Here is a 24230-nt window from a genome sequence, read left to right on the forward strand (position 1 = left end):
TATAACTGCATCGGATTCAACGAAAACGAGCGGCATTTCGATTTTCTCACCAGAACGTTCGTTGATGGTGTGCTTGAAAAATATTACGCGATCGAACGCGAGAGAACGGTGATCTGGTTCACTCTGACGCGGCATGACGGTAAGCTGACTGCTGGAAGGCCAGGTGACGGGACATACGACCCTTCGACCTCGGCGACGCGATCTTCGGAGCTTTGAAGCTTCGGGGGCGCGATCGAAAGCCATCCTGTCTCCCACCGTCTACCTCAATGGCGTCGGATTGGATCAAAGAGGCTCGCCGGGAATAGGCATGTTTACGTAGTACATACGCCCGCGCATGTACTAGCCCACGGTATATTCGAGTAAACTGATCCACATCGATATCCGGTGATGCTTAAGAGGTTTAAACGGTATTGGTGTGCTCCAGATCTCTTTCTCTTTCAACTTCGTTTCTCCTCCCTTCTTCTCTCGCGCTTCGAGCCGCGCATAATCTTTTTCCCCCTTATATCTCCACGTACAAAATTAAAATTACGTCAAAACTCTCTCGCAGGACGATATATATTTTTAACATTTTGCAAATGATATCGTTACCGGTTAATATTACTAAAAATATAATTACCTTCCTCAAGTTACTAAAAAATTACTTATCGAAACGGGTTGAGATCTTAAATCGCGACGAAGAAAATGGGAGAGGTGCAGAGCTCACACATATTTTGTTTTGTTTCAGGTATGTACGAAGATTCACATATACTCGTTAAATATGATGGCCTCATCTTTGGTGAGAGATATTAATTGTTATTCATTACGTTTATTTAGTAAATTAATTTATCACGGTTATTAACTCTTGGTCAATATTTTTGCGAAAATGAGTGCAAAGCGATGTAACAATTACAAAATTAATGAAATATTATTATAAAATAAAGGAAGACCATAATCCAACCAATTCTGAAATGTCACAAGCAATTTTTAATAAAAAAAAAATATATATATATAATTTGTAATGCACGTACATTGGTGCTTTATTCATGTACCATTTAAAATCAATAAATTTTCTAAAAATATGTAATATTCCCAAATTAAAATTAATAGTAAAATTATTATAAATCTAAGACTTATGATTTCTCTGTAAATGTTGGAAATTTAATACAGCATATCAAATTGACCTAGAGGAGAGTAAAGTCTTCCGTCGTATCATGAATATTTTCCAAAGAATCCGATCTTATGAAGAATTTTCTTACTCTTTTAACTGATCGTTAAATGGACAGAACATGAAAAAATCCCGCAGACTTGATATGCAATGAGATACGAGAAAGCATATCAATCATTAAGTAAAAGACAAGTTGGACAGTTACGCTAGTCATTAGATGAAACAAAGTTTGACAACCACTGTCCCTGCGGCAAGCTCAACCATCTTCCGCGAGAAGTGTTTTACGAACCTTCATCAGCGTCGATATCGAACGCCAAGCATCGCCCGTAACACATATTGATTTTTCCTCCTATCTCGTAATCCCTCGGCTTTCTCCTCCCTATCTACTTTCCTGCGCGCGTGTTTTTCTCAGCGACTTCCAGCTGATTGCCGGTTTTCAATTCCGCGTCGCGTTTCCGTTCGCTTAATCGGTTTTAATTACGGTATTAGGTAGCTACAGCGGAGAACCGATCCTAGTTAGGCTACCATTCATCGCACGGTGCAGAGCTGATTCTCGCGATTCATTCTGGCGAGTATTCGGCAGTATTAGTTTTCAGATCTTGTCGATTTGTCATCTGTCAAATTCGTTACGGCTTCACTCATCCGTTGTGAAACATCTAACGCAACTTGAAAGATAACTTCTTAAAAAATTCAGTTAAATTTGTAGAAAAATTAGTTACAAGAGGAAGATAAAGAATGAAAAAAGAGAAAGAAAAAAAACTGACTAAGAATTAACCGAATTGTACAAAAGATTCTTTTTAAATATTGTTAATGGATTATTTTAATACACAAACGAATTTTTTCGAGGGAGATGCAAACAAATTTTTCGATATATGTATTTTTGGGAAAACTATCATTTTTAGAATAAAAAAAAGTACCATATTTCTTATTTTACAAAAGTTACGCTCTGACAAACAGTCGAAAGAGTATTTGACAAATATTCAAAAATGTTTTATTGAATTTTTTACATTTCTTTCTCTTTTATTCGTTTGAATCGAGTTATTTCAACCGTCGATGTTCGATGCAGTATCTGATGACTGCGTAATTCAGACGATGTGTCAAATATTATCAGACTAAATTTTGCATTCGTTCGGAGCATTAAAACGCACAGCAAGAAAGAACGAATGCAGACTTTTCGGGTTTTTTTTTTTTTGCTAATGCAGTATGCACTAATATTGTTTTTACTGAATAAATACTATTCTCAAAGCGTATTTTTTCCCCCAAATGTTTTTTTCACACATATTCATTTACGATACTGAATAAAAGTCTTTGAAATAATAACATTAACTATTCTATAAAGACAACAGTGTCATACATTTCGATTCCTAGTGTATTTGACGTATGTTTCGGTCTCTAATTTCAATTCGTATTTCGTATGTACATGCATTCGGTGATCTCGAATTATTTAAATATTTCCCAGTTATACATAGAATTTCAGAATATAATAAAATAGTTTTCAATTTCATATACAATTTAAATAATTGGAGTCATCGATACTCAGTATATTTTCTAAAAAAAAAAAAAATATATATATGTATATGTATGACAGCAGGATTATCCTGTCATCGCAAAATTAGCAAATCAGCAAATCTATTTATTAGTAATTAATAATATTCAGGTGTAAATGTTTCTCGTACATACACGTAATGAGATAATGTCTCAATATTAATTTGTAAACTAATTGACCAAATCCACCGTGTACGTATTACATATTTTAGACCTATTTGACCAATTGTGTAAATTACCTCAACCTAAAACCAAAGATCGAATTCCAAATCACGCGAAATATCTCGTTGTCACAAGCCATGCAAATTGGCAACGAATTTAGTTAATTGTGCTAACCGGCGGGATGAAGTTTACCTTTCGTGCTATTATTCGCGCGAGTAATCAATTCAACGTGTTTCTCTTTAACGATTAGCTTTCACAAACAATACTTATGTGAGATTAGAACAATCATGGTGTAGTATATTTAAGGTAGTATACGTCAACCCAATTAACCTCCGCTTTACGAATAGCGCCTTGAGAATTATATTGCAGTACCTAATCTTTTTATAATTATTTTTATTTTTATTTTATATAAGAAAACATTGTTCGGTCTGGTCTCTGTTATCTCTCTTTCTTTTTCCCTCGAGATTCCTGTTCCCCGTTCTCTCTCACTTTTTTTCCTCTCTTCTAAAAATCGCGAACATCACAAATCGCGCCTGCCTGGCGTAACACTTTTGATAAAACAAAAAAAAAAAGTAAATCGAGAACTGCCAGTGCACGCGACGATTTTTGTCCAGCATCGAATGCCTGCACAATGTTAGCACCGTGTGAAAATATGTTTTTCATGATACTGCGGCGGTTTGTTTTCGAGTTTGGACGAGAAGAAAAACAGTTTCGGGCTTTTGCTTAAATAAATATAACAAAATTGATGACTACTTTGTTCACATATTCATATAAATGCATTATTCCTATATTGCTGCAAGCAGTTAGATTTTATACGTAACTTTTTCACGCATGTGATCACTGTTCATTTCTTTTAAATGCTATTGCAATTATTGTTTAAAATTATTTTTCCATTAAAATATAAAATAATATAAGTTACTATATATTTTATAAACATTATAATTCCAGTAATGCTGTAAATGTGTTACGCATCTTCAAATTTTGCAAACTTAAGTCTAACAAATACCTTTCTCATTAAAACTGTGTTTTAATTATCTTTTGATAAGTGCGATCTAGTGGGCAAACTTTTGTGGCGTGCGCGTTAAGTCTAGAACAGAATTCGATATTTCGCGTAAACAGAGCAATTAATATTTCTCGCGTAAAATCTCGTTACTCAGCGACTTTCGTCCGGCACATATCGGCAACGAATTAAATTGCCTCTACTTCGTTAGCAGTTCGCAAAATTGCATTCTCGGAATGATATACATCACGCGTCCAACGTCGTTGTCCGATTTGAATTGATCTGTCACGGTCTTTTCAGGTTAATACGCGAGATCGACCGAAATATTTTTTTTTGGTCCTCAAAACAATTAGTATTTTAATTCGATTTTTCAACTGCAGTTATATAAATTTAGCGTTGGAAAATAATCCAACAAGCATATTTTTCTTTGCAATGTATTTTCCATAGAAATAGTATTATTTCTATTAAATGAAAAAATCTACAGATCTTATTGTAAAAACGTATTTTTTTAATAATTAAATGTTAAATATTTCAGAATTTATTAATCTTGACAGTTGACGTCGCACAATAATTGTCCGTAAAAAAATATTCACGGGAAAAATTTTAAATGCGGTTAAATTTTTTAAATAAATGCTACACATTTCTAGGATATGTGATATTAAAAATTAAAAAAAAAAAAAAATTTATGTTCGCGAAAAAACACATTTCGGTTAAAAATGTGGCTGATAACCAACGAAAGTGACCTCAATAGTCAAATTTTATTACATTACGACCAGAGAAAACGATACCTTGTCGACATTACCCAATAGAGTCAGGCATCGATAATGGCCAAATTCGAGGGGTCGTTATCGATTCCTAACGCTGACAAAGTATACACTTTATCCACCCTTAGCACTCCTTCGCTCCTTCTGGGACTTGAGAGTCCTCGTTGATCCAACCCAGCGGAGCGAAACGCGCAGTGACTTTCCACAGCTGGATGCATTATCGTACCCTCCCCCCATGTACCTAAAGTCATGCGTGGAACGATATTGACGGTATAACTTTTTCTCAGCGTCCGCAAACTTTTGGCCTGCGTGGCTTGAAACTTCTTCATGAGGGCTATCTTTACGAAGGCTCAAGAAAGAATCTAGCTCGGATCTTTTCTAGGAAAGAAGATTCACGCCTGCAGGACGAGGTTAAGCTTTAGCGTATAGGAAATCCATTAAGGGGCGCAGTCATTTTCGTTCGCTCGTCGATCATCTAGAAAAGCGGTCCGCCATCGTCTTAAGGCAGATTATAGGCACGATTAATAACGACGATTAATAACAATGAAGATCGCCAATGAACGCGCTACGCTACTCCAAGATAAACTATAAATGTGCGCAACATTAGATAATTTATACATTTTTAGAAATTGCTGAATAAAAAAAACAATAAAAAAGAAAAAGAACAAGCAAGATAACTGTCAGCGGATTTATATTTAAAAATATAAGTACGTAAACGTATTATCTGTCATCTATAATTTGTAATATAATATTAAATTATTAACCACTTCCTCTTAAAAATTATTAATATTGGCATAACTGAATATTGTGGAAATATTTCATATGCATAATGCACTCTAAAAGTGGTTAATTAATAATGATGTACGCAACACATGTTGTAACAAATTTGTCAAAACGCATTAATTACTACTTTCAATTGTACATAAAGCTGCAGAAAAGCGCTTCCACAATTTAATTTAACAAAACCAAGTGCTTTTATAAAAACTAGCGGAGATAGTATTTTTTATTTTAATAAAAGTTAATTGAGTTTTGCACATTGCGACATCTTTTTCTTTTTTTTTTTTAAATTAAAAAAATTTGGAACAACAAAGTAGCACAATCGATCGTGTTACATCATCATTTCCGTTGTCATTTCATCCAGCAGCGCGGCACATGCATCGTGTCATATTACCAATTTTCACCGTGCGTCATTCGACCGCGCACAAAGCGACAGATCTCCCTCGGAATTTAAAAAGCGCAATGTGGGTTCCCACATTATAAATGAAAGGAACGAGCGGCGAATTGGTCTGACAGATTAGTTTCACAAAAATAAATACAATACCTAGACACGACGGTATAGGTAATGTGCCGTGTTCGGCGCTCGATAGGGGCGAGTAACGGCGGGTAAAATTGCGACGATAGAAAAGAGATCGAAGGAAAAGATGGTTAGATAGCGGGATCCCGTTATATCCTACTATCCGCTACCGTCAAATGGGTGGCAAACGAAGGAGCTTGAAATAGCGAACAATTGAAGAAAAGATATAAGTGTCTATAAAACCGGACGATGTTTAGATCCAACTAGAAAATACGTAATATCGCGACGGATGAATTTAATTCGAATTTATGTTTGTGGTATTAATTACAAAAATAAAGATAGAAGAGAAATTCGGAGGGCGACATAAATAGATTGAAATTTATTATTAGGATAAAACGAACGTTATATTATTAAACTGACGGCACCGGTGAAATACTTGCACTCGCAATTTGTTAATAACGTGTATCTTGGTAAAAGATTATGTTGACAGACGAGAGGCATCGTGTTCATAAAATAATATTGCTTTGTAAAATATATTTAAGAATGTAAAAGGAGAAGTGTGTGTTTTGTCAGCGAGGGATATCCGGATATAGATCTGTTATCTATCTTATTCTCCGTAAAAAGCGAAAGAAAACAGAAAAGCGGAAGCTCGACGATACGATTCTCATGCATATGTATCGCGCCAGTTTTGGCACCCGGTTACGTTCAATTATTCATCGGCGTCTCTTTCCCGAGCGTGGGACAAGTCAAATTCTAAGTAAAATTCCGTAATCGTTATATCCCTATCAATTTCCGACTTTTAGCGGCTCCGCAATAGAGAATGCATGATTCCCGAGTAGAGTTTCATCTAGCTAATCTGATTTTGCTAATCTGGCTTTTTTTGGCTCGTTATTAGAGAATAATAATTGTTTTGTATCTAGACGCTTTAAACGTTACGTTTCTGGCTCAGTGCTGGACAGTTTTGCTAGACAGCCACGAGATGAACCACGAATTGGCTAGCTAATTATTAGGTAACAATTGAAATTAATTTCCACTCGGGTTCTAATAATGTTCTGACACTGCGAGCAAACTTGGCAACGACGTGTATTTTCATCTCTATTTAATTTCTCATTTACAATTAATGCGGTTCACTGATACCACCTTTGATTAGCTTAATTCGAAAATAGCGTTCGTGTTGCTAACAGCAGACAGGCAGGTCAAATAACGAACGTGCGAGGGAATGACGCCGAAATATACGCCATTCAAACGAAATTGATTCGCGAGAGCTCTGATTTCACCAGCGACAAGTTGGCTATCTGTGCGCGAGAATACTTGAGCGGAAGTGACGAGAGATCGAAGGAAAGGAACGCGCGAGACGGGTTTTCCGTTGGCTGACCCACGGCACCGTCGCACCGAGAGATTTTCGAAGAGAGTTCGCCACTCCGCGCGAAAGTATGAAGGTACTCCCCAGCGAGTAATTTCATTTATCATATAAGACGTCGCCGTGCGCGACGATTATAGGCGGTCGACTCGGATTATACGGCGCGCCGACGAAGAATCGCACCAAGAAGTTGGACGTCATAATTCTCCGCTCGGTCTCGAACGCTTTTGTGCGAAATATTAGCCGAGGAAGCAACGCCTTGGGAGCGGCTACTGTTGCGGGGGAACGACGAGAAAATCGTTTTTACGATCGAGGGCTGTATCACGTTGCGTGGAGCGGAGTGAGAAAGAAAATGGCAAAGAGATGGCGGAACTTTTCTCCGCGCTGTCACCGCCGTACGTCAGCAGCCATAAATTACATGTGACCTCTTCGCGAATTCTCGGTGACATCCTCCTACGCTACCTCAATAGTTTCGTCGAATTCTTTCCCCCGGCGGCCAAACATAACTTGAAATTCACATCGTTCAAGTGCATCCGCAAAGTCAACGTACTTCAGCTGATATTCGTATATTTCACTCATCTTTCAGAAGTGTCACATTCGCACGTTTTATAAAATTATCGTCAAAAATGTCAGTAAAAATATATAAGAAAAGAAAAAGTAACGTTAAAATTTAAAATTTAATTACATTTACTTAATTTTAATAAAATTATATTTGAACTTATTTAATTTAATTTTATAGGCAATTAAAAAAGATTTTTTATATAATACGTATTCTGATTTGTTTTGATTAAACGTGCGCGAAACATTTCTTTGTTAAATTTATCGAGAAACACAAATAATAAAAATTTATCCAGAATAATTATAGCTTCTTTAACATCTGATTATTTATAAATCAAAATTTACTAATGTTGAAGTTCAATATATTCAGCTTTCGTCCAGGGGCCTCCCTTTTCGCAAGATAAACTCGCCGTTAGTACATTATTTTCCCCCCTTTACTCGCCTATAAAATGGGGTTTTTCGCAGATACGAATACGAAAAAGCTTTGCCAATCTTTTTGCGATTCCTGTGCGAGTTTACTACGTACAATTTTATCTCCCTCTCTCTCTTCCATCGATATACATAAGCAATCGTTTATTTTTTTTATCTTTGCACTAGTTTCGTTTGTTAATAGCTCCGCGCGATTTTACATTATAGGTACCTACTTCACATTATATTCAATTCCATATTTTTACAAAACGTTGAAGAATGTGAGAAATATTTGCACAATATTCTCCTGGTCTTCGGTGACGTAAACCTCAATATGTTCTCCTTATATCCTCTTTCAACGCCGATATTAGTTACTGGTCGATATTGCTATACAAATTCGATTAAAATATTCCGCGTGCATCCTTCGCTTAAAATAATTATTTCATTTACGTACAGCTGCTCAAAAAGAAGCGTTTTAACCTGAACTTTGCTTTGTCCGCCGCTATAACCTAATAAGTGAATATTTTTGTTTGGGGCGCAGTCATATTTTAATTTTTCTAGCGGCTTATGATGCGTTTTTATCCTTTTCGCGTCTCTCAAAAGATTCCATAAGATCCCCTCCCTCTCCCTCGCGCGTCTATTAAACCCGCCTTACCGTTTCACTTAAACGCGCCGAGAATCGCCGTGAAACACAGTTTCCGGCGTATCGATTTCTAGCGAAAACTTCTTCCGCGCCAGCTCTTCGAAGGATACCAAGCTGCGCCAAATCTAATCTCGCGCAGCGGTGGCTATTCGGTCGGAGATCTTCAAGTCGCCCCGGCGGACTATTCCCTGTGGCAGGAATGTGAGTGGCTATCGCACGGAGAGTAGCGTACGTGAAATGTCTGCTAATTTAGGTACTAATAGGCACCGCAACGTCAGCTAATTTTATGCAAATCAAATTTCGCTATTAAGAACGTGTGTGTCTAAATAAACCGAGCTACTCGACCGCAGCTTTTGCTTCTTCCATTGAATTTGCCTCTCGCTGTTCGCTCTCTCTCCCCTTTTCCCCTCCACCCCCCGAGTGGCCCTTTTTTTTTAATAATAATAAATTTAGTTTCCTTCCCTTTCTTTTTCCTTTCGTCTTTCGGTCATATTGTACCGCTATCCATCTTATTTTTTTTATCTGCTTTCTTTATGTTACGTGTTCTGGGAGAGCTTACCTCCCAGGATATGAAATAAATCCCTGTTCTTCTCTCGATCTCTCTTTCACTCTACTCGGTGCAAAAGCCGGTTCGACGAGAGACGATTCGACGGTCTTCCACCGACACAAGTCGATGTGGATGCCTAAAGTGGAAACATGCGTGATGGATCGCCATCTCGCGCTTCTTAATGCATTTGCCAGTGATCAGTAAATGTAACAGCAAATCACTAATGACTTAATGGTGATTACGTAAAAGAAAAAAAAAAAAAAAAAATTTATTTGCACGTTATATCGCATTACTTAAAAATTCTGCAGAGTTTCACCGCCATCAGATATCATAACTGTAAAATATTGTGGTGGTACATATAAAAATTAAACGTACGCGCAACGTTATACACTTTGCTTTAAAACCGAGAATTATCAGCGAGGCACAGGATGACAGATTATTTTGCCGATCTATATGAAAGTAAGTGCTTTCACGTCGTTCACCGTCAGTGAAATGACTGATCGCGGAAGTGGAAGTCCGGCAAGCGAAAAACAAAGTATGCGAATTTTTACTTCCATTTCTCATTAATTATATTATTAATTTTCTTAGTGCAGATTAATAACTCAGTATATAAAACTTAGATTATATTATTATATATAAATAATTTTTGTTTTACGCGGTACTAAAAATAAAATATGTCACGTTTGATTTGCACTTCTACAATTAAATCGTAATTTATTAATATCTAATAATAGTCGATATAGATTTAGTACTGCAAGATAAAGCGAGCTTGAAATCTACGATTCTGCAATGTGGGATTTAGATAATCTATGCAATTAAAAATAGAACAGAGTAAAAGAGAAAGAGACAGAATATCGAAAGGAAAGAGTTAGAATATCGGAATAGAATGCTTGGATCTGATCAAATAAATCGAATGACCCTTTTAGGTAGATACAGAGAATCGGCTTAACGGTGGATCAGGTAGGAATATATTCTTAATCGTGAACGAGATAAACCGACGCTCGACAGGTGAGACAAGGGACTACTAAAACTGCACGTTTTAGATTATCAGCTTAGTAGAAAATATCTGCGACATAAATAGAGCTCAACACCGCGATACATTCAGCTTATTTCAGTGTCGTAGTTAACACGTAAGGGACAAATAATTTCACCATGAAAAAGACATGTGATAATAATATTAAGGAGAAAAAATAACGTGTGTGTGTGTAAAGTAACAGTAATGTAATAAAAAGATAAATATAATAAAAAAAAAAAATGTATTCTATCTCAAAATACACATATAAGGTAAAGTAAGATTCGTAAAATTTATTGTTAAGAGAAATTTTCTTTCTACACGCTAATGAATTTTCTGCTAAAAGCAAATACGCGGTGAATTTCGAATAGTAGTTTATACACGCGAAATGTATCACAATTATCCCTCTAATCGTAACTTTTGGCAAAGGTATAATTTCGTATTAAGGCATGGCGCGAGGCAAGGGCAAAAGGCATCTGTAGGGACGTGATTTGCGAAGGGTCGGAGAAAGTTTGGTGGGAAATGGGCGCGAGGGGATGCGGGCGAGTCTTCCGGGTGGAAAGCCGCGGATGCTGGTACGGCCTTAGTCGGAAGGGGATGCCGCGAAAAATACGAGCGAGGAGTCTAAGGCGGACGGCAACTTGCAGCTGAAAACTCCATTATCGTCGCGTGAACTGAATAGCAATGTCCGCATTCTACAGGGAAGAGAAAGAGAGAGAGAGAAAAAAAGAGAAAGAAAGAGAGAGAGGAGAAGGGAGGTAGGGAGAGAGACAAGTGTCGACTATGGGAAGATACGGAGAAATGGCGACAGATGTGTGCGCATTTTTAAGTAGATCAGCCACACTAATGGTGAATTAAACGGGAAGCAATTAAGGTCCGCTTGAGGGAAGAAATCGAGGGTGTGAGATCGTCAGTTCCGATTTCAACCCGTAATCGGTACCGACTCGTGCGCGAACATATAAGAGGAATTAACTCTCGCGATTCGGTTCACGGATTCCTGAATAACGAACAGCGAATAACGATTTCAAAGTATGGTGAATTCGCTCGAGCGACGAATACGAGAGTTCTAGTAGATTTGCCGATGGATTAATATCGTCGTTATGCGATGTCTGATCAAAACGAACGTGCTTAGTATAAAATATCAGCTTAACTTCCCGCAACTGCACAAAAGAATATCTTGCGACTGTATTTTACTTAACTTGTTGCGTTTTTACATCAAACGTTTCGAAGGAACGTCGTTAATATTTCATGCCGCAATGCATCCGATAACAATACGTGTCTAACGTAATTAAAAAAATTTTTACAATTATAAATTTATTCGTTAACTTAAACTGAAATGAAACGCGGTTATTAATTGCTGCGATATTAAATAGAATGATATTAATTTCTAACAGTAAAAGATAAACGTGTAATCGATTTGGTACAACATAATCATTTCAATGACAATCAAGAGCCAAGACTTTCTAAATTTCAGATTTTAATGAAGATGCTCTCCTATTTTATGATCATTCATATACGATGAGAAACGGAGAGCGTAAAAAGACCTCCATTTTAATTTCCGTGTCATTATCGTGGCTAAAATAATTGCTACGAAACCTCAATTGGAGAATGATAGAAACGTATAGTAACTAAAAATATATACGCTAGAGGAAGAGCAGGTACTCATGAGAGACCGGTATAGAAGCACACAAAGGGGAGAACAGAAAAAAAAAGAGAAAAAGAAAGTAATGAACGAGAAGAGAAAGAGTCAAACAGAATAAACTAGGCGAGCTAAAGAAGCCAAAGGTATTCGTTACGACTTCTGACAAAGCTGCAGAAGAAAAGAAGAAAAATCAGTGGCAAGGAAGCAGATGGACGGAAAAATATATTACGCAAATAGGCTCAAAAGGAAAGAGAAAGAGAAGGAGAGAAAAAAAAGGTGAGAGAGAGGGAGATAGAGAAAGTAGAAAAAGTAAAAAAAATATCGAGGGAGAGTAAATTATAATTGCGTTCACAAGGTTCTAAAGACCAGAAACGAAGCCGAGAGTTAATCGATTGGAGCGTTCAAATTCCCTCACTTCTTCTCGCTTTTTCATCTTTCCATTTCTTTCTCGCTCTTTGCCTTTTCTCGCACTGTGGTGTCCTTATTCTTCCCGGAACGTACCTATTCGCGTAAAGAGGAACCGGGCGACGCTGCGTCGCACTTTGCAAACTCGTTTCGTAACTGCAACATGCAAGCCGCATTAAACTGATTGCGATTTACGGCTACGCGCCGTTGGTCCTGTTGCGCCACATTATAGTGCACCACAGAGGACTTTACCAGCATTGCTGTCGTTAACTTTGTAGCAACGACGTAAGACTAAAAGAGGCCTCGAGATTTTTTTCGTGTCAGCGCTCAAAATCTTTTGAACGTACAAAAAAGTAGCCGAGTAATAATGAATGCGCGGTATCGTATAGCGATCTCGATTAATTAAGAAATTAATATAAGCGTTAAGCAAATTAAATGTGAAAATGAAGAATAAACGAATATATATATAGATGTTACAAAGTCTTTAGTTAACGTTAAAAATATAGAGACTGACAGAATATCTTTTCTCGGTGTTTATATTGGAGAAAAGTATTAGACACACTGGAAGTAATAACAGCGGTACGAATTATAATTTTAAAGTAAAGTAGTCGAGTTAATAAGAAATTACGATAAATACAGATTCACAATACTTTCTGTGAACTACGATAGCTACGAGTAATTGATAAGGAATTCGGTCAGAGTGCATCTCTCTAGGGAAATTAACGATAAGCTATCAAACTTCCGCTGATGTGAGCTAAGTTTCGCAGAGTGAGACGGTAGTCGCGCTTCTTTAATTATTTCTTAAATCGCTGACACGTAGAATGTTAATTAAAATACCTTGCGTTTAGATGACACTTTGTAAGACATTAAATAATTCAATTAATAATAGATATAAATTATTTTAATATGAAAAATGTACAATAGGTAAATGTAATATCTTAATAATTTAAGTATTTTAATTAAATTCTACAAATACATACGATAACTAATTTGTTATTTGTTTTTTTTTTTTATTTTAATTATTATTATTTATTAATAATATGTGTCTAATAAATTAATATTAATTTTTTTATCGTTAATTACTATCGATTATACTACTTTTTGTCACTCATTAATAACTGCGACGATTGATTAATGCGCGATGAGATCAACAAGAGCACGTCTCGAAGAGAAATGATCGTGCTAACGAGGATAGCGATGATGTAAATCGCATTAGCTGGTTAATATATTGAGGGGGTGCTAATAATGGGATTTAAGAGGAGTAAAGCGTCAATCGATACACAATTTTCTTCAAACCTTATAACGACATCAGCATAACTATTTCCAATTAACAATGACGGATGTAGCGTTGTAAATTTTGCGTCAATTATCACGCAATAAATAATTTCAATAAATAACGATATATATCGTAATAAAAAATTTTTTACGAGTACCGTTTTATATATTTTGTTGAACATTTATGCTTTATAACTCACGTAATCATAAATTTTATTATTGAAAAAAAAAAAAGTAAATTATTATCTGCGACATTTATAATTATAAATACCACAAGAAATATATAAAATTATATATATTATAAAAATGTCGCAAGTAAAACTTTAATGTTCTGATAAGAATTGGCTGCCGTTATTGCATAGTTAGAATGCGAGAGAGAGAAAGAGAGAGAAAGAGAAAAAAAAAAAATTTGTCCCGATAAATAGATTGTATTTTGTGATAAAAATTTTTCGATAACTTTACCGCTCTTCAATAGCGTGTATGCTTTATCGCTTAGTTCCAAGCACTTATTCATATACCTACAAATCTAGTATACACGTATATAAGTCAACTATAATCTCTCTATTGGCTTTGCCTCCAGTAAAGATCGCAAGGCGCTGGCTTATCGCACGTAAGCGGGTGTATCGCGCTGATAGAATCATTACCGGATATTCAGGTTGTTAGAAGAAAAACACGTCTGCAAATAATAAGCTTAACGAGAAAAGGGCGCGAACGAGGGTCGTTGATTTCAATATGCCTGTTACGTAGCGAAGTTACTCTACCATAAAACTACGAGATAAAGATTTAATTGTTGCCGCTTTTTTGCAATGCTAATTGGTTTTCTCGGTTGGCCCGTTTTCTGCCACGGGAGTAAATATCAGCCGTCAAAAAGTTATTATAGTTTGACAGTTCTAAACAGCGAGGTTTATCGTCATTGATTTTAATTATCATGATAATTAATTACAGGAGCTGAAGTAAATGGCGCGGGTAACTTAAACGAAGGTGTGAATAAAATCGAGGTCGTATAAATGATCGGAAGCACCGTCGCCCTCGGACATCTTGTAAATTTATTGCACAAGTATTATAAACGTTGTTAAGTCCCGTTGACTTGTCAGCGTTGTTAAGATAATCTAATCTATCTAAATGAATTGTTTTCTGATACCGATGAAAATTCGTGTTTCGTTCAACAATAAAATTAAAAAATACAGTGGCGTAAGGTAAAAATATGATATTTGAAAAATGTATCGAGATGTGAATAATAGATATGCGTTATCTGTCATCGTTTATCAGTATTACAAAATTATTTTAGCGCTGAAAAATTTACTAAATTAAATAAAAAAAGCACTTGATACGCGCAAATAAAAAAGTGCATGAAACAAAAAATTTTAAAATTTACATATAATAAATATTTAATGCATATTAAACAAAAAATTAAGATGACGTTAAACAATAATGTACAATAATATACTTTCTTTAATGTTCCATTATATTTATGCGTCATTGTGATGTAGAATTATGTCTAACTAAAATGATATAGAGTCTGGTGGGATTTTCCTTGCTGCTTTCACAACCCTGTGCCAACAAAATTTGCCGTGAAAATCAGGGAAGCTTACGAGAAAAGGTTATTATCTTCTATGCCATATCTTTTATGATACGAAAACTGTCATATACCGAAAGAAGAAAAAGTCAAATTAACTTGTATCTTCTTATCGCAAAACTTGACTGCGATATAATGATACTTATAACGTTCTGATCTTTTTTTTTTTCAGTTTCCAACTATCCCCAAATCTCCCGTATCTCTTTCCTTTTCGCATTTCCTAACTTATTTTTAGCTTCTCATATTTCCCAGTTGAACGACGAAACAGCAGCTCTTACTACGTATTGTGAAACTAACTGTCGCATATCACGCATACGAGAGAGTTGCGTTCGCTATAGCCTTAAAATTGGTTCGCGGAGTCACTTGCGTGCGTCACGAGAATCGAGCTTGCGAATCGCATTACACACTCGTTCCTTTTTTCAATTTGGGCGCGCGGGTGCATCGTGTAGAACGTAGAACACGCTGCGCGCTCGAAAATTAGTTTTGCCCTGCAAATCGGAGGTTTAACAAAAAAAAAAAAAAAACTATGAGAAGGAAAGCACCATGCACGATGGTGAAAATCCTAATTTCGCGCTTGTCGCGCGGGCGCGCGCGCGTATCTTCATTGAGACGCTCGGACGCACTCGCTAATTAGTACGATGCATGAATCGTTAGCTACCGCTGGTCGCTGCGCTCTATCCCGCTATTGACCGACACGCAATCACAATTGCGATGCGGTGTGCCATTTAACGGAGCGAAGCCAGGTAATGCTACGCGCGCTCAGGTGAATCCGTAACCCCGAAACTCGATGCAACTCGTACTCGCTGTGAGCCGCATCGGCGGAGTGGCCTGTGTGATAAATGGCGATCAGATCTTGAACGTCTCTCCCCGATAGGCGCACGCGTTGGCGTGCACTCACGTAAATCCCATTATGGAAGTACCGAATCGATCTCTCTGATAAACTTCTGTAAAATCGGCGCGACTGCGCGAGATCGAGGAGAGTGCCGGACTACCACCGACCGGAGAGAAAACGGGCGAAACGTGATTTCGAGCAGCGAGTTCTATTATATTTCCTGGCATGTCTTCAATTTGTTACCCACGCGGGATAATTTTGCAAAAATTAACGCGGCATCTTAAAATAACGCCACGTGAACCGCGAAATAAATTTCCGGTGAACATAATTTTACGATCATGAAGCAATTGCGTCATTAACTAACAAAATATATCACGGATGCGATATATCTTGTACGAGCAATTTTAATTGCACTTCGTTTATTTTCATAGGATCGTCGTGTGCTTAACCTTCCTAGTATTGACCGCAATAATTCAACGAGCACAATGTAATTTTTCTATTTGATGAATTTACTTTGCTAATTGAAATGCAGTTTGCTTAACGTCTCGACAAAGAAATTTTATGCCAAAGAGTTTTACATGACAATAATGTCGGTTATTAGAGCGTAACCATTTCAAAGGGTGCATTAGAAATGTTCTAATTACAAAGAAAGTTAAAAAGAAGAAAAAAAAAAAAAAAAAGGAAGTGTGGTATATCTGTTTTTATTTAGCTTTATCGACAATGGGAACGCGAGATCGGGTGGCGGTAGCTTCACTGCCGATGCAGAATTAACAGCGTGCATACGGGGATGCGCAGGCAGCTGCGTGTGACGCGTGATTGATCGAGAATGTGTCAACTTCACGTTACAGTACGACGCGTCAACACCTCGGCCCTACTATTACGAGCTCAACATAATAGAATTATAGTCGACATCCAACCGAGTTGACGCCACGGAAGCGACGATGAACGCAATCGGTAGTCGCGAAAGGAGATTTGTTTTAAGAAGGCCAGGATCCGCGCTATTTCCAAGGTATTATCTACATCTCATTTCAAGATTCAATCGCACCAGAAAATATCTTATATAAATAGGTAATTCGCAATATCCAAGACTGAAACTAGATTCGATCGAGAGACGAAATATATATATATATATATATATACATTTGCAACGATACTTGAGAAAATGGATTTAATCATCTTAGTGCATTTTCAAAATAAAATGTTACGTAAATTTAAAAAAGTTAATTTTTTGTAATTACATTACCTAGTTGAAATTGTATTAATAAGCGATTATAATTTTAAAAAACCTTTTGATATCATGATCTTTAGTTTTGCCGCGTTTACTTTTACACAGTTTCACTTAGAGAGATTGCTTTCATAAGTGCATGTGGTATTATAGACGCTTTTACGTTCGCAATAATCTTGTTAAATAACCCAAATATTTGCGCATAGCTATAGTTACAAATCGAACACGGTGGAAGCTGCTACTCACTATTACGATGGTGTTTACTTGGATTCTACTAGAAATATGCCGCTCCCATTTTAAATAATGAATGCATTGACTTAATTCCATTAGTTATCTTGAAAATTGAAGCTTCAACGATAATTGTAATTTTTTTTTTTTATACCTGAATACGTATTTATATTCTAAATATTTCTCTAGAAAGTAATATATGCATATATGTACTTTCAAAATATATATATCAAATTTCAATATACATATAACGCATATAAAATTGGCGTGATAGATAGCTCTCAAGTTAAATCGGGTGTAATGGAAGCGTCGAAAGTTCCGATGTTGGCTGGTGTTTTGCCCAGTTAGCGAATGGGTCAATGCGATGCGTCACCGATCCTTGATCGTCCGTTTCGCGTAAGTTACACGGCGGAAGTCATGATCTTTCGGTACATTTATGATTTCGGTAATTTAGTAGCAGTAATCCCATTAGTAAATCGGAACCGCGTTTTTCATGTATATACTGCAAGCGTTTTATTTTTTGGTTTTATTTTTTGTTTTTTTTTTTTTTTTTTTTTTTTTTAATTAATGAAATTAAATGGGAAACTGTTAGATTGCTAAATTGTATAACGGTATCAAACGTAAATGCGTATATAATGTATACATATGTGCATAGTGTGCATTGTTGAAATAACGAAAGATTTAATGGGGCAATTTATCTCACTTACTAACGTATCTTCTTGCATGCATTAAGTCCAAGTTAATAGAAATGCGAAAAATAAGTAAGGGCGACGAAACCGCGGCAAGAAGAATAGAAGAAGAGAAGGAACGGGAGCACGGGGATTGCTTTTATGACACAAGTTCGCCTATGAATAAAATATCAAGGAACTTTTGCAGCAGTCATCCAGCTAACCGACTTTTCTGTCTCTGGCAATATGCGAGTTATCGTGCTAGGCACAATCTATCAATGAGTATTTCGCAAGGATTCCTGTCGCATCGATGTCGCGTTGTATCGGCATTCGAAAACGCGCGGATTTAAAAAGTGAATGCCGTTTACCACGTAATAGCATCGCGTGACATTAACGAATGTATGCTTGTTATAACGAATACGAATGTCTCGTTCTATCATAGTAATCACAATTTCTATTATTAGTCATAAATGCTTTCTGGCTCTGCTACGTCGATACATATACAGGGTGTCCCAGATCAGTGGACGATGCCGTAAATAATAGGTAGATTTAATCGAAAAGTCCTTTACCATTTTGAAAAATTCTCAATAGTTTTCGAGAAAAAATTAAAATATATAAAATTTATAAGCGTAAGAGCGACAAGAAAGCTGCGCGTGAGTGAGCGCGACAGACGAATGACTAGAAATGGCACCGTCGTCTGTCGCGCTCACTCAGCCCACGCTTCCTCGTCGCTCTTACGCGTACATAAATTAATTTTTTTCTTGAAAACTATTGAGAATTTTTCAAAATGGTACAGGACTTTTCGTTTTAATTCGATTAAATCTACCTATCATTTTCGGCATCGTCCACTGATCTGGGACACCCTGTATATTTTCCAATCGTATACACGGCTCACATGCAATCCCGAGTATTAAAAGTAAATTGCTTTATCCTTTAAGATCGAAAATTATATTAAATAATAAAAGAAAGATCTAATTTTAAATCTAGAGAAATGAAAAAAAATGGGAGTGATTATTGAAAACGACCTAAAAGTATTTATTACTTTTAAACGCAGTCAGTCAGTTAGTCAGTCATTATTCCTGCATAATTTTTATTAAGATTTATTTTGCAATTTTACTAGAAATTAGAAACGAAAGTTATAAGAAGTCGTGATTTATGTTACGTAAAGAATCTGTGGCCGCGCGACAGTGGGATAACTACTTAAACTGGAGTATCTAAAAGATTCTCGTTAAAAATCTTATTTAAATTTGTAATATTATAAAAACTATATACCTTAAAAAATGCATTAAAATTAAGAAACTTTTAGAAAAATGTGCACTTTTTATTTTCATCGATTCGGTATACTTAGTACGCTTTTTAAAATATGTATAAAAATTAGTGATAAGATATTTATCTCCGCAAAAACTTAAATTTGTTCTCTAATTAAAATTTGTAATCTTTCTAATGCAACAGTTTCAGTATTATTACACATTATAAAATAATTAAAGATAAAACTGGACTATAATCTGTTTTAATTACACACTTATAAGATATTTTTAACAGAAAGATTTTATCTCACTAATCATGATTTTTCATACTTAAACTGCAAAACATAAAAATATAAATTCTTTCTCTCTCTTTAAACTATAAAATATGCAATAAAATACCTAATGCGTTTTTGTAATATTTTTCGTTTATTAGCGTTAAATGTTGTTTATTGAAACTCGTAATAAATGATATTCATTATAAGTTTTGCAAAGTTTTGTACAGTAACTTTAATAATTGTAAGGTTAACTGCTATTTCGCTTGAATCTTTTTCTAGAACACACGCTGATAAGTATGAGTAAACTTGAATATTGAAATTCCAATCTTAAATATGATATGGTAAGAATCATTTAAATATTTTGCACAGCAAAAGTTTCATAGATATTACGTGAGTTTTTAAAATTGCCCCAGTGCATCCTTTACGAAGGCTTTTACTTTAAAATCAGGTTTTCCGTATAAACAAGCTTTAACAAGTTTTCGCCAACAAATTTCTACAACCGAAGCAACAGTAAAGTACACTAAATCTATTAAAAATTAACGAAAAGTCTCTTTCTTACTCCCTCTTTTTCTTAAAGAAAAACTGGAAAAGTAATTCGCTAACGTTAATCTTATAAAAAATAAATTAAATACTCTTTTTATTTTCAAGAAAAAACCATGCGCGTACTATTTTTTTAGAGACCTATATTATAAATTATGAAAAAAAAGTCATGCGACTTACCAATCTGCATACAGCGGAGTTGATGAGTTCTGCCGGTGACTGTAACATAAAAAAAAAAAAATTAATGTAGACATATAAATTAGTTTTAATAAAATTAATAAAAATAAAGTAATAGTTTTTATTTAATAAAAGTTTTATGCAAAAAATTTATGCTCACCTAAGAGTTGCTCCGCCGATGCAGGATGCCCGTCCCGAGCCTGCTCCTCCTCTCAGATGGGATGTGTCAAGTCCTTCCGCGCACAAGTCACTCGCGAACACCCCGACCTCGTTGACAACAGTAGATGCAGCTGCGTCGATCTGTAACAAAAAAATATATATATAATTTAATAAACCGCATAGGAATAGTAAAATGTGTTCAATAAATAATTAATATTTAAGACTCAATAAAGTTATAAAACCAATTATTTTTTTTAATACTTTAACTAAATGTCTTGTAATAAAATAATTTAGAAATTTTTTTTACTGTAAGTTATAAGTTACTATTGCAATTGTTTTTTATAATACAATTGCTTTCCCTCTGGCGTAAAAAGTAATTGCTTGTTGTACTTTTATGTTTTATTTATTAAAAAAAGCTTTGACTTTTTACTTCAGAATTTTAATACGGAATCTCGACAATGCCGAGCTTTCCAACCATTGATCCTCAGCAGTAACATTGTTCGTCCTAAATTGTACCAGAGAATAGTTTGCTGAGAAAATGCGTGCGTCGTATACGTGTATACGAGTTAAAAGCACACAGCAAATTTGTATATGGTCGTATGATAAATTCAAACGCATCTGCACGTATGCAGTTGCAAGCACAGTTCAAATCTACACTTGTTATGCTGATACATGGCTGCCCTTACTCGCGTCGCATAAAATATGTAAATCTATACGTATATTGAAATATACGGCGCGCCGGGTCGACTTCACTTTTATGAGCCAAATATTTTCCGGAAATCCCCTCATTATTTATACAAACGTAATTTCTCCTGTGTTTTGATATATGACAGCTTGGCTAACGTACGTCTCTCAAAAGTTTCACGTGGAAAGACAAATTGTAATCGTGATTTCGTGTCGGCAGTCGTTTCCACTGCTGCCGTAATGTAAGCGTTTATAACAGATGGAAGAATCTTATCGCACGTAACGTGAATTACGTATTCCGTCAGTCTTGTCATCGTGCACACTCTCTGCTTCTATCCGCCGAAACAAGTCCCAGTTAGTGTTACTACCAGCAGGTTGCACTATTATCCCTTTGTTTCGCCATACCCCCCCTCTTTTCTCCCACCCCCTCTGCCCCTCGTCTTTATTGCTTTTTCGTTCGCTCCTCCTATCTGCCGGCTGGCTGACTTCCTGAAGTCTGCTAACTCAATACCGTGAAAGGGATCCCTAACTGAGAACTTAATAATCCAATTTTCATTGTGCTCCGCCGTTTACACCTGCCACTGCCGTTATTCGGTCCGTACGTACGCGTACTTCCGTATCCTCCATAAGTCTAATATTCTAGTTACTCTATTCTCGAGCTATTCTATTTCCAACTAATTTGTTAATTCATGCATAGCAATGCACGAAGATTCGCTTATGAACTCGGGCAAATAAACGTGGAATTCTAAATGTCGCGGTAATTAAATGCCTTATTTAATGTTTAATTAATCATTATAAAAATATCGTTTAAATTAATTTCTCATTCCTAAAACAATGCTAAGACAGGAAGGATATATGCACAGCTCTCGGATAGTTCTAGTGAACTTGAAGGCATGATTAATTAGAAGGTGACAGACAAGCAACAAGTTCTTCGCGACAAACTTAGGGGATAAATGAAGCAGTCGAATATCTTAACGCAACTGTGATCCAGATTTACATTTTTAACTCGTCGAGACGATGAAATTTCGCCTCGAGTGGTCTCGAGTTGTGTAAAGAAGCAAGCTTGTTTCGTTTCTCAAACAACGTCAACTGTCTTGACATGCGCAAAATAACATGCTTGCAATGTTTAATTTTGAAGGAGAACTTGAAAGAACAAGTCGCACCTGTAGAACGCGTCCGCTTTGTGGTACACGGAAGAAATGCGAGTAACGCGCGTACGTCTCCCTTATTTCACGGTATAACGTTTCTAAAAGGACTGCGCAGAGAGGAATTTTCGCTGCATTGTCCTCGTTCCATCGTCGCGGAATATAATCGCGTATGCGCGCAAGCGCTATTTTAAGTACGCCACTTCCTCTCCCCCTTTATCTTCTCTAACAAAGCTCGTCTTCATACACGTGAGGTGCTTTATTAATTAATTAAAATAATAAAAAAAAAAGCAATTACGCGCTCGAATTATCGCCGAAATGTTGCCGAGTTTGCAGAGCTGCACGCGTACAAATTGGCGGAACGCAATGAAGACGCTTTGAGTACTTAAGCTAAGGTAAATATGAGCAAGGCATTGTCGTAAATGTAATCCTGCACGAGAGACCCGCGAATGACTTGGATGCCGCTTGCTCGAACGATCAAAACCATGTGACTCAGCTCGCGACAATACTGCAATCGAACTTTCGGGCGGGAACTCAATTTACATCCAGTTTACAGCCGTTAAGATAGTTAAAGAAGATAGTTACTTCATCGACTTACGTCTGTAATTACTTTCCTGACGGTTTGCGAATAAAAATTCTTTCTCACACTTTCTCTCTCTCGTCTTTCTTTTACGCAGGTTTACGTAAATTTTATTTTACTCCCCTCGCTTCTACCATATTTATAGCAGAGTTGAAAAAAATTTTACAAATTTTTTTTTTTTTTCGTTAGATTAATAGCGGATAGAGCGGGTCGCTAGTAGTTGTTTAATGCATTTAGTGAAGAAAGAGAGTCTTTCCGGGTTAAAGCACATCTTCTCGTCGAGCACATATGAGTTTCAGCTAAAACTTCCGACTAAAGTTACTCCGCGACGCGCCCCGGGCATATCGGTGCACCCGTTTCTGTTACTTTTAGAAACTCGGTGTTCCGCGAGCAGACTCTTAGCCGCAAACGAAGTTGTCCATCTGGAAGTTTAGTGATACACACTAATTCGTCCGTAGTGAGATATAGCAAGCGTACCATCCGGAAAATGATATCTTTACGAGAATCTACGAAGCTCGTCCCCATAATTCTGTTTAACGTCGTACATCATGCAGAATCAAGCACGGTACGCTGCCGAACTGCAATTCGTACACGGTATTGATCGAACCGACACGAATGATACGAGCTACGATAGCGACCGTGAACATGACCGATAGTCATTGATCACTATTCAATCGCGATAATCACGTTGAAACTGATTAGCTTTGATTGCCTTTAAAACTCTGAAAAATTTGTTCCGATTTTTCACAATTTTAATTTACATAAATATTTTTATACAGCATTAAAATAAGTTTAAATGTTTGTTTTTTAAACAAATTTAATTAACTTTACATTATCATAAATGAAAAATTTATTATATTTAACGTGTAACAGCACGATGTTTAAACGATCAAAATTATCGTATTTCTATCAGCGATGACGCAAAATCTCGAAATTCGTGAACGTTAAGATGGATGGTGAATCATTAGTAGCAATTGTGCTCCTAATATCTCCTGTAATACTGATCGGGACAAGTTATCAGACTGAACTTCCGCCATCCTAAACATAACGATGCTGTCACCCGCGCGCTCTCGCATAGTAACAGAGGGATCAATCCACTCCCGCTAAGACGCCCCGATAGTTCTAGTAACTGTAG

The 24230-nt window shown here is 36.3% G+C and overlaps 1 protein-coding gene and 1 long non-coding RNA gene across 6 annotated transcripts in view; one reads left to right on the top strand and one right to left on the bottom strand.

Annotated features, from left to right (window-relative positions):
• The window catches only part of Dop2r (dopamine D2-like receptor), a 190795-nt gene that overhangs the window by 82767 nt on the left and 83798 nt on the right, over positions 1-24230 (top strand). The gene's annotated exons all lie outside the window — the stretch shown is intronic.
• LOC139106521 (uncharacterized) overlaps positions 20538-24230 on the bottom strand; it is a 71282-nt gene continuing 67589 nt past the window's right edge. The window contains exon 3 of the long non-coding RNA XR_011546376.1: positions 20538-20827. This is a non-coding gene — a long non-coding RNA (uncharacterized lncRNA). The remainder of the gene's footprint in view (positions 20828-24230) is intronic.

This window comes from Cardiocondyla obscurior, linkage group LG11, assembly GCF_019399895.1.
Source record: "Cardiocondyla obscurior isolate alpha-2009 linkage group LG11, Cobs3.1, whole genome shotgun sequence".
Classification (NCBI taxonomy): Eukaryota; Metazoa; Arthropoda; class Insecta; order Hymenoptera; family Formicidae; genus Cardiocondyla; species Cardiocondyla obscurior.